Source organism: Arvicanthis niloticus, chromosome 1 (genome assembly GCF_011762505.2).
Source record: "Arvicanthis niloticus isolate mArvNil1 chromosome 1, mArvNil1.pat.X, whole genome shotgun sequence".
NCBI classification, from domain to species: Eukaryota; Metazoa; Chordata; class Mammalia; order Rodentia; family Muridae; genus Arvicanthis; species Arvicanthis niloticus.
In genome coordinates this window covers 167028800-167041187 of record NC_047658.1, presented here as the reverse complement: position 1 = coordinate 167041187, position 12388 = coordinate 167028800, and positions in this window count along the sequence as shown.

The window sequence follows — 12388 nt, the reverse complement described above, 5'->3', positions numbered from 1 at the left end:
TTACTTGCCCTACCCCACCCTAGAGGTGATAACTCTGAGATCTGTTTTGACTCTTCTGGGTCCCTTTTGAAGGAGAGAGCCCAGCAGCAAAGCTCTGTGTGAACAACCACCTCTAGCATCTCTCCTTTGGGGACCAATGGTCCTGGGATATTGTCTGCAGAAGAAAAGAAAGAAAGAAAGAAAGAAAGAAAGAAAGAAAGAAAGAAAGAAAGAAAGAAAGAAAGAAAGAAAGAAAGAAAGACAAAACAAAGAGCTGGGTCCTTTGAGAATACCAAGCAGTCTGACCAGGAAAGCTAATACCCCCTGTCCTCTTCAGTCTCACCTCCAGGATGCAGGATTATGACTTCTCTCTTAGAACACTACTTCTGGTGAGGGCACCCACCAGCTGGACTAGAGTCAGAAAAGCTGCTCTCCCCTGGCAGCTCGTGCCTGGCTGGCCACCATTCCCCCTGTCAGTGTGGAGTCCATGATACCCAGGTTTGTTATGTGTGAAGTGAACCAATAGGGGTGAGACCAGTCAGAGCAGACACGGTCTGAACACAACATGGTACCATTATATCTCAGGTGGAATGAGGTGTCCCCAAGGGTTCCCATGCTAGCCCCTACTTGTTAATCTTTTCCCATCTCTTCTCCCTAGCTCACACCTGCACTGGTCACACCAGTCTCCCCTGGCCCCTGGACTGATCCATCATTGTGGCTGATTAGAAATGAATATAAACCTCCAGGGTTTGGGATCAGACAGCCAGATGCTAACAGGCAGGCAAGAGAAGAAGGCTGTCCAGTGTCACAGCCCTGCTCCTCCTGGTCATGCTTGCCAGTGCTAGTGAAGTCTCACTGTGACACCTGGGCTGAGTCACTATCAGAATAATAAGGGAAAATGCAATTCATCAACCCTTACATTCACCAGGCTGGCCCTACTACATAGGTGTGGTGACCGTTCTGTTTTACGGAAAAGGAAACGGTAGGCTTGGGTAGCTTTCCAAGCCCAGTGTCCTCTCTTGGATTTTAAATACTTGCTGCCCTTGGCAGTCTTCCAGTCTAATAGAAACGGCACAAGATGGAGCCTGAGGTAGCATGTCCTGATTTGGGGTTAGAGGTGGGGTTATTAGGTAAAAGGATGCTGAATTAGGGGAACAGGGAGGAAGATGGCTGAGGTGGTACTCTGGACAGGACAGGTAATCAGCAAAGGGTGGTAATAAAGGGTGGAGAGAGGGAAGTGCAGAAGAATGCAGTGAGGAAGAGAGGGACTTTACCCTGTCCTAGGACAAAAGCAGATGTAGCGAAATCACACCCATCCCCTTGAGGAAACCTTTCACTAGTAACAGATAGGTCACTATGAGCAGGCTCCTGAGCATAGATACCAGGATGGATGGGACAACCCAGGGATGGGGTCCCAGGAGCTCACCAGCTAGCTAGCTCTGGAAACCAGCCTTCTATCCTGGCTCTACTTGCACCCACAGAAGTTCAACAGAGTGATGCAGAGCCCACACAGCAGGCTGAATGAGGAGCTGCCCTGTGGCCCTGCGTTGGACCAGGGCTTTTTGAAGTGGGTAGGGGAAGGTCCTGAATGTGGCCCACTCAGGAAGTAGTTGAGGGGACAGGCCTGGGTGAGAACAGGGGTTACTTTGCAAACTACTTTGAGTACTTTGTGAAAGTTAGAGCCTGTGGCTACCTTGGGGCCTAGCTACCTATGGCTACCACAGTGGGGCCTGGACAGCTGTGCCTGGCAGCAGGGGGAACAGGGAGACAGTGAAAGCTAGCACTGGCTGCTGCAGTTTTTCAGATCTGGGATCCAAGAAGCTATTCTCCCAGTCCCCTCAATCATCCGCAAACTATCAGGTCCAGAAGAGCCTGAAGGCACAGGCTGACTTGAGGGGCTCTCTGCATGCAGACCAGCTTTTCCTCTCTGCCCTGCTTTAATTTTTTTAAGGAAAAAAAGAAAAGAGTACAGCAAGTACAGAATTCTCAAAGAAGGGCAAGAAAAGTAAATGTGAGAAGCCGGAATCCCAGATCTGACTAGCAGCCAGGAGACACGGGCTTCCCTGGGAAATGCCAAGCACTCTGTGCCTCTACACAACTTCCCAGGCTCCAGGTGAGACCGGGCTCAGTCTCCCATGTTTTCCTCACCAGGTGTATACCTTCTGGCTCAAGATGGCTACTTCTGTATGTGACGGTGTGTTGCAGAATCTCACAGCCCTGAGCTTAGCCACAAAACTAGACTAGAGGGGAGACCAAGGTGCTGCTTGCGGTGGCCAGAAATAAGCAGGCTGGGCAACCACTGTAGAGGGTAGGTTCTCGACCCAGGTCCTAAACTCCACATTTGGCACCTTTGGCTATAGGAGTACTGTCAAGCAAACTCCTTCGGAGTGAGTGAGTGGTGGCTAGCAGAGGCCCACCTTCCAGAAGTCTAGTGGAGACTCCCTACACAGGGGCCATTCCCCTATTTGCTAAGGAAACAAAAACACAGCTGGAATTTGGATTCACAATGGAGGCTAACAATGACTGTGAAGAGGTGGAGAGTGGGGAGCTAAGTGAAGCTGGACACACACTACTCCAGCTATCCCAGCTCTTGGGAAGCTAGGTCAGGACAATGAGTTCTAGGCCATGCTAGGCTACACAGTGAGGGGGGATGCGAGCGAGCAAGGAGGGAGGGAAGGAGAAAAGGGAGTTTAAAGATACTTTTTTTTAAATCTGCTTTTTTTTTTAATACTTTTTTTAAAATGAGGAAAACAAATAAGGTTTGCCTCAGTGGGAGGGCTCATAGTTCTAAGAAGGGATGAATTAATTGTTCAGTTCATATCACAAATCAGGGCAGGCTGCATCTTCTAGAGAGTGGCTCTCTCCCTCAAAGTTCTATATTATACATACTATCATGACTCACTTGCAGCTGGGACCTTCTGCTGACTTCAGGGTCTACTGTCTCCTGTCCCTCATCCCTGGTTCCCTCTACTGTGTCTCGGGGCTACAGGGATGGTGTTGGAGTCGCCAGGGGGAGACAGAACAGAAGAAGCACTTAGCAATGCTCTACAGTTAAGAAGATGGAAATGTACCCAGATGTCTGCCCTGCTCAGAAACCATCAGAGGTAGTCATGTGTGTTTCATCTCCACTGGAGGGCTAACGGTGCCCATAAGCATGGGCCTCCCTGTACATGTCTGAAAACTGTCGTTTGATTCTTTCTCTCCTCCCTCTTCAGGCTGGCTCAAGTCAGTGAAGGTGCCTCCAGCTGGAAGTTCATCCTGAAAGCACTCAGTCCTCCCAAGATCTCCAAACAGCTTTCCTCAGGTCAAGCAGCACTTGAAACCTCCAGCAGTTCTAGAAAGTCTTTCCAAAGTTTTAGATTGAGTCAACAGAAATTTATCCCAGTTGTGGCCTAATCAAATTGGACATATACCCAACCATGACCCAGTAGGCTATGCTTCCTCCACACGTGCCCAGAATGCAAGTTCTGTATGCACATGCCACTCTGAAGGCACAGGCACACACACACTCTCTGCCTCCAGCTCCCTCGTTACTGCCTCCACTAGCCAGGCTTCTGCCTGGGCTTCTCCTCACCCTGACATGTGCTGAGCATCATTGCCCCAGGGCAGAGTCATCATTCACGTCTGTGACACCCACAGTACTGTCCACTGCCTGCCTGGTGTGCCTTTACCTCAATGGATGCCTCCCTACCTACCATCTTGGCCTCCTCTGCAGGCCATGCATCTACAGCCACCTCCAGATTCAGCCATCTCCAGAAACTATAAAAGAGCTCAAATGTCCATCCTGGATCCCTGCTGGGTCCAGCCTCCGTGTGTCCAGGTGGCTGTGCATTACTCATTCCTCAAGCTCTGGTCTCAAGAGGTCTGCTAATATCCTAGCAAGACCAGACTCCAGTGCACACCTGCTCTGCCCCTTCCCTACGGTTGCCAGAGGAAATGCCAGTCACATCCATGGTTGGTTGGACCCAGCAGGGACAGGCACTGAGCAGCCACCTCCCTCCTACTCCTCTTCTTCCTCCTCCCCCTCTTCCTCCACAGACCTGCAAAGGATGAAAGCCTTGACAAAGGCACCCACACCCCATCCATCTCCTGAAGAGACGGGCTTGAAGCAAGCACACTGAGACTGAGGGCCAGACAGAAGAAGCAAGGCCTTAGCTGCTGTCCAGACTACCGAGGCAGAGGCAGGCAGATTTCTGAGTTCGAGGCCAGCCTGGTCTACAGAGTGAGTTCCAGGACAGCCAGAGCTACACAGAGAAACCCTGTCTCGAAAAACAAAACAAAACAAAACAAAACAAAACAAAACAAAACAAAATCTTGGAAAGATTAGGAATTCAAGGTCCATACCTAAACATAGTAAAAGCAATATACAGCAAGCCAGTAGCCAACATCAAAGTAAATGGACAGAAACTTGAAGCAATCCCACTAAGATCAGGGACTAGACAAGGCTGCCCACTCTCACCCTACCTATTCAATATAGTACTGGAAGTCCTAGCTAGAGCGATTAGACAACAAAAGGAAGTCAAAGGGATACAAATAGGAAAGAAAAAAGTCAAAATTTCACTATTTGCAGATGATATGATAGTATACTTAAGTGACCCTAAAACTTCCACCAGAGAACTCCTTAACCTGATAAACAACTTCAGCAAAGTGGCTGGATATAAAATCAACTCAAACAAATCAGTAGCCTTCCTATACTCAAAAGATAAACAGGCTGAGAAAGAAATTCTGGAAATGACACCCTTCACAATAGTTACAAATAATATAAAATATCTTGGAGTGAATCTAACTAAGCAAGTGAAAGATCTGTATGACCAGAACTTCAAGTCTCTGAAGAAAGAAATCAAAGATCTCAGAAGATGGAAAGATCTCCCATGCTCCTGGAATGGCAGGATTAATATAGTAAAAATGGCCATCTTGCCAAAAGCATTCTACAGATTCAATAGAATCCCCATCAAAATTCCAAATCAATTCTTCATAGAGATAAAGAGAGCAATTTGCAAATTTATTTGGAACAACAAAAAAAACCAGGATAGTGAGAACTATTCTCAACAACAAAAGAATTTCTGGGGGAATCACCATCCCTGACCTCAAGCTATACTACAGGGCAATAGTAATAAAAACTGCATGGTATCGGTACAGAGACAGGCATGAAGATCAATGGAATAGAATTGAAGATCCAGAAATGAGCCCACATACCTATGGTCACTTGATCTTTGACAAAGGAGCTAAAACCATCCAGTGGAAAACAGACAGCATTTTCAGCAAATGGTGCTGGTTCAATTGGAGGTCAACATGTGGAAGAATGCAAATCAATCCATTCATATCTCCTTGTACAAAGCTCAAATCCAAGTGGATAAAACACCTTAACTTAAAACCAGATACACTGAAACTAATAGAAGAGAAGGTGGGAAAGACCCTCGAATACCTAGGCACAGGGGAAAAGTTCCTGAACAGAACATCAATGGCTTATGCTTTAAGATCAAGAACTGACAAATGGGACCTCATCAAATTGCAAAGCTTCTGTAAGGCAAAGGACATTGTCAATAAGACAAATCGGCAACCAACAGATTGGGAAAAGATCCTAACCAATCCTAAAACCAATAGAGGGCTAATATCCAAGATATACAAAGAACTAAAGAAATTATACTCCAGACAACCATATAACCATATTTAAAAATGGGGTACAGAGCTAAACAAAGAATTCTCAACAGAGGAAACTCGAATGGCTGAAAAGCACCTGAAGAAATGCTCCACATCCTTAGTCATCAGGGAAATGCAAATCAAAACAACCCTGAGATACCACCTCACACCAATCAGAATGGCTAAGATCAAAAACTCAGATGATAGTAGATGCTGGCGAGGATGCGGAGAAAGAAGAACACTCCTCCATTGTTGGTGGGATTGCAAGCTGGTACAACCACTCTGGAAATCAGTCTGGCGGTTCCTCAGAAAACTGGACATAGCATTACCTGAGGATCCAGCTATAGCACTCCTGGGCATATACCCAGAAGATGTTCCAACATATAATAAAGACATATGTTCCACTATGTTCATGGCTGCCTTATTTATAATAGCCAGAAGCTGGAAAGAACCAAGATGTCCCTCAATAGAAGAATGGATACAAAAAATGTGGTACATCTACACAATGGAGTATTACTCAGCTATTAAAAATAATGAATTCAAGAAATTTTTAGGTAAATGGATGGATCTAGAAATTATCATCCTGAGTGAGTTAACCCAATCACAAAAGAACACACAGGGTATTTACTCACTGTTAATCGGATGTTAGCCCAAAAGCTTGGATTAGTGAAGACTCAACCCGCAGACCACATGAAGCTCATGAAAAAGGAAGACCAAGAGGGGATGCCTCAGTTCTACTTAGAACAAGTAACAAAAATGCTCAAGGGAGCAAATATGGAAACAAAACATGGGACAGAAACTGAAGGTGGGGCCATCAGGAGACCATTCCACCTGGGTATTCATCCCATGTACAGCCACCTATGCTAAACACTGTTGTGGATGGCTGGGAGTGCATGCTGTCAGGAACATGATATAGCTGTCTCTTTACAGGTCTGCCAATGACTAACACACTCAGAGGACGATGCTCACAGTTAACCACTGATATGATCAGGGGTTTCCCAATGGAGAACTTAGAGAGAGGACTGAAGGAGCAGAAAGGGTTTGTGACTCCAGGAGGAAAGCAACAATACCAAACAACCAGAGCCCCCCAGGGTCTAAACCACTAGCCTGAGAACACATAGGGAGGGACCCAAGACTCCAGCGGTATATGTAGGGGAGGATGGCCTTGTCGGGAATAGGTGGGAGAGAAGTTTCTTGGTCCCATAAAAAATAAACACAGACTGGGGTGGAATGTGAGGGTGGGGAGGGGATAGTGGGGGGGGGGTAGGTGCAGTCACTGCCTCATAGAAGCATGAGGAGGGGGATGGGATAGGAGGTATCTGGGTGGTGGGAGGAAGTGGGGTAAGGGGATAAAATCTGAAATGTAAATATTACAACCAATTTTAAAAAGAAAAAAAAAAAGAAAAGTTGTTAGAACCAACATCTTTTTTTTTTTGTTTTGTTTTTTTTGTTTTTTGTTTTTCGAGACAGGGTTTCTCTGTATAGCCTTGGCTGTCCTGGAACTCACTCGGTAGACCAGGCTGGCCTCGAACTCAGAAATCCGCCTGCCTCTGCCTCTCAAGTGCTGGGATTAAAGGCGTGCGCCACCACCACCCGGCCTAGAACCAACATCTTTAAAAAAAATGTCAGCCCCCTAGGAAAAAAAATTTTTTTTCTTGATACTAAAACTTGTTCTGAGAATTGTATATTGCAGAATACACAGCCTTGTTCTATCTACTCATCAAGCATACTGAGCAGACCTGCCCAAACCTCCGAATTCCATCTGGATTCAGTGAAGACACAGCCTCAGAGGCTGATCAACTTACTCTTCCCCCCACCCCTCTTCTAATATCTCAACGCCCATAATCAGCTTGAAGAAGCTAAAGAAGAGTCAGCACCCCTATTCCCTGGGCTTGGGGACTAATGTGGTTAATAATGGTCTGTCTTTCTAGGGAAAAGTAGTGGTTTTGTTGGAACAGGGAGGATTAGCTAGGACTTATTGCATAGCCATAACCTATTGGTAGAAATCTATATAATTATTATCAAGATATCAAATGGTACAAAATTTACTTTGATTTCAAATTTAAGGTTTTCATTGGTACGAACTTCTTATTAATATAAAAGTAAGATGAATATTGATATTCTCATGGGCACTGTGCCTGAATAACACATTTAGGAATACAAGGCCTAGACCCAGTCCTTCTTTAACTTTTTTAACTGATTTGGGACAGTTAACCTATGAGTTAAGGGACTATAGCAAATTCATGGCTTTGAGTTTATTGTTAGGAGGTTTCCCATATTTTATTTAGAAATAGCTGAGAGGAGTTAACAGACAACAGTCGAGGTTACCTTACATGGATAGTTGGTTTTCAAAACATCAAAAGTCCATAGAATTGATGTTACAAATATTTCTATATTAATGTCCATTCTGATTAGAGACCTGTCTGCTCCTGACAGCTTCCTGTCATGGAATCTAAGAAGAAACTGAGCATCTTTGGAGTTACTCCAGTTGTGTGGTGACAGCCACTAGGCAAGAATTGCCTCTTTCCATCTACAGACAAATTACTGTCCAGAAAAGGACACACATGCAGAATAGTTGACTGATTATATCTGCCTAGACAGAGTAATCAGCCCTTAATAATCCTGCATCACTAAGGTCTGTCAGATGATTCTGGGCCATAAGGCTGAAGATTTGATGCTCCAACGTTCAGTAGTATAGGGGCTTTCCAGGTGTTCAGCGGTCTCTATAAATTGGCTAAGTTTTAGAAGCTATGTTTAGTGCTTCCCACAATTATAGTTAACTCAGTCATTCTGGATTTCTGATGGGATTGAAAACTTATAGTCTCATAGCCAATCCTGGCTATTTACTTTGAGAGAAAAGATCTGAGTAGATGGTTTTCAGCTGACATTCATTCTAAAGCCAAGAAAAAAAGCCAGGTTCAAAACTAAGTGTTTTAGTTAGGAGAGATGACAGAGGTTCTGGTTAGTCAACAAAATGACTAACCAGAATAATAATAATGGGTATTAGGACTATCTTGTACCTCACTGGTACAATTACGAATAAGTATGCTCTAATTGTATTTTGAGAGAAAAGTTTTACTTTAACAGGAAGAGTGATACATAGGAGGAGCTAAGTTCGAAGGAGTACTGAGAGGAAGAGATGGAGTAAGGAGAGAAGATGAAGGAGAGGAAAAGCTAGGTGAAGAGAGAGAGAAAGAGAGAGGGGGCATGGAGGCAGATGTTCACATGTCTCCACCAGTCAAAGATAGTTTTTATATCTGGGTTGGGTATTGGGTTATGCTTCTGATTGAGCATTACCATACTTATAAATCCTTTGATTAACATTTTAAAAAATTGTATAAAAGCAAAAAGGAAAAGGGGGCATGGGACAGTGGTTTTCTAGGGAGGAGAAATGGGGAAAGGGGATGGCATCTGAAATGTAAATAAAATATAAAAAGAAAAAAAAAGACCATAGGTGTTACAGAAAGTGCAGGCATGGCCCATTAAAATGCCATCCCATCCACAAGAGTAATGCAGGGAGTTGCCTGGTAGATGCCAGCTGCTTCTTCACAACAGGAAGGACATGCTTCCTCAGGCCTCTGCACACACTATTTCCTGTAAAAAGTGCACATCCTTTCTGGGTCACTTAGTTCTCTATGGAGCCACTGTCTTCTCCCCAGGTGCACATGTTCACCTCCGCTCTCTGAGCACCCCCAAATTAAGGCTCTCCATACTGCTGTGAGTCCTCATCCTAACACTGGAGAAACTAGGGATGGGGTTATCCTTATCTGATCTTTGGACACCAGAATCTAACAGAGTGCCTAGCTGACAAATGACAGCTGATAGGGATGGATGGAAACTCTTGACAGAGGCTGGAGAAAGCACTCAAGACTGGGAAGGCCCATGGAGGCGGAGGTCAGGCCAAACCCCAATCAAACCATGGCTCTTCAGACTTAACTGGCTCGGGTGAGCAGTGCATGATCCCCCCATAAGAATGCAGCCTGGACACTAGCATGGTGCTGCTTAATGCAGATTCCAAAAACTACATGTCTATGCTCATGTTTCCAAAGCTGCTACAGAAGCCACCGTCCCTCTCAGGCCTGGGTTGGATATTAAGTATCCTTCTATTTATAAAGCAACCCTCACTGCAATGCTAAAATGCCAGTCACAGATTTCACCGCACAGCACAACAGAGTGGGACAGAAGTATAACATCCCATACTTCTGAGCGGTGAGAAGGTGGCTGTGTTCATTGTCCTGTGCTTGGGCACACAGCCTCCCTGTCACAGGCCCAGCACAGGCTCCCAGTTGCTCACCTGTGGTTTCAACTCACAGATGAAGGTACAGATAGTGCCTCTTATTGTAGTAGTGTAAGACAGTTGCCTCCTTCATTGGTACCTTCTTGTTTTCTGAGTAAGTGGCCAGGAGGACTCAAAGGCTTTTGTTGCCAGCATTGTCTCTTGTGATGTGATATGTTGGGACAAGCCTCTGACTTACCCTGTGTTCTGTGAATATGGCTCTTGAGAGATGAAGCTGGTATACTATTATGATGTGTGGGTTTTGTGTGACCTAGATGCAGAGAAGGCATCAGAGTGGTTGGGGCTGGTAGGGCATGGGAGGAATCGGGTTTCTTTGGTCTTGGTCATGGAGGCACTGGGGTATTTGGACTTTGGGTCATACATGGGTGAGACAGAGAGACAGAAGGAACCAGGACATTAGCATTCAGGCCTGTGCAGCTAGAGAAGGTATGGGACCAGGCTCCACTGATGCCAGGAAGGGAGCCTGGGCGTGGCAAGCCAGATTCCCAATGCTTCCTGTTGGTCTGGGCTCCTTTTCCTTACTACCTCTTAGTACATTAAAAATCCTAGACTGTCGGGCTGTGCCTGTGGGAGCCAAGAGAGTGCCAGAGGTTTAAACTTTCCAGAAGGCAAGGAGTCTCTAGCAAGGACTGACTTGGAACAGCATGCCCCAGAAGGAGTTTCTCCATAGTGCATAAGTGCTCAACATGTCTAGTGCCTCATTTTGCAGCCTCAGTTTCTTCCCTAGGGATGCAGATAGCATCCTGTGGCCCAGATGACACATCTTCCAAAGGCCCAGAGCACTTGTAATGGTGAATCTGTCAATGACAGGCCATTAAAATGTTTGCCAGCAAATAAGCAAATACTAGATTTCCTGAATATCTTCTACTACTACAGCCATTCCTCTGAGCCCAGGGTATTTCATCCACACATTTAACCAATCTCAGATCAAAACTACTTGAAACATCAAAAAAAAAAAAAATGACATTTGTCATTTTGCTCTTGTCATTATTCCCTGGACAATATTGCATGATGATTATTTGCATAGCATTTGCATAGCATCACCTCCCTAAGTAACCCAGAAAGGTATGTAGGAGGATATGTGCAGTTGATATGCAAATACTACCTACACCATTTTACATAAGAGACTTGACAGTCTATGGATTTTGGCATCTAAAAGGGGGTGGTCCTAGAACCAACCCTCCTGAGGATACTGAGGAAGGCTTTGTATCTGGGATATGTGGGTTAGCAGAGCAAAGCCAAGTATTCAACTCTCTTATCTACTAGATCTATTACAGGTACACACAGGCACAGATTACTAACAATTACACTAAAGAGGGGTAGATCTGAGGGGGTGGGCAAACCCAGAGCTATCATAACACTCAGAGTTAAAGACTCTCCAGGCTGGTGCTGACATCAAATAAAGGTAACAAGGGGGTGGGTCATTATTCCCAGACATAAATTCAACAGTTTCTAAAGATTACCAAGTAAGTAAACGACCTAGCTACTGGACTCATAGCAACACAGAAAACCAGAATAAAACCAGACAAGCCTTATACAGCTTATATGGGCAGCAATGAAGATTTAAGAAAAGTCGTGATGTTTTATCAAGAAAGGGAAAAGAGGGAAGGGGGGGCATAACAGGTGGCTATTTGAAGCAGAAAGTTCTGGAAAGGTGTCAGGGGCAGTTGGTGGCTGGGACCTGGGCATAGCTGCAGAAGCAGCAAGAGAACTTGAGCAAGTCTGTTTACTCCTCGGATTCCACATCTGTCATGAGGAATAACACCTGTCTCATGGAGTCACCATGAGAAGTGAGGCAGAACAGCTGGGAAATGGAAGGTTCTGCTTTTGGAGTCCCTGTGAATACATGTTCAGAACAGAGGGCCCAATATAAAAATGCTGTGAGTAGACAGGAAACTAGGGTGACTGAAAAGTCTGTCCGTGTAAATAAAAGAAGGAAACTATTGAGACTTGGCAAGGACCAGTGAGGATGTGTCAGACTGCTCTGGCATACTCCTCACAAACACAACATGGTAACTGAGATGAATGGGACAGATGTTCAGACCTGATACAGAGAACTTTCCATTTCCCAGCTGCTAACCTAACCCTAACAACCCTAACCCTAACCTAAACCCTGTACCCCAACCCCTAACTCTAACCCCCTAATCCTAACCCTTGACCCTGACTGTAACCCCTAACACTGACCCTAACAACCCTGACCCCTAACCCAACCCCTAACCCTGAACACTAACCCAACCCTAACACCCCCAACCCTGACCCTAAAACCCTAACTCCTCAATGTGGAAGTGGCATACTAAACAGAGAACTCAGAATTCTTGGATTTCTCTTTTTCTTTCTTTCTTCCTTTCTCTCTTATTGTTGGTCCCAACTGTTGACAAGGATATATCTGTCTAAAGAGACTGAAAGCCTATGGTTCTCTTCTCCCCATGGCTGCCAAAGGACCCATGTGGTTCAGATTCTCTAGATTATGGT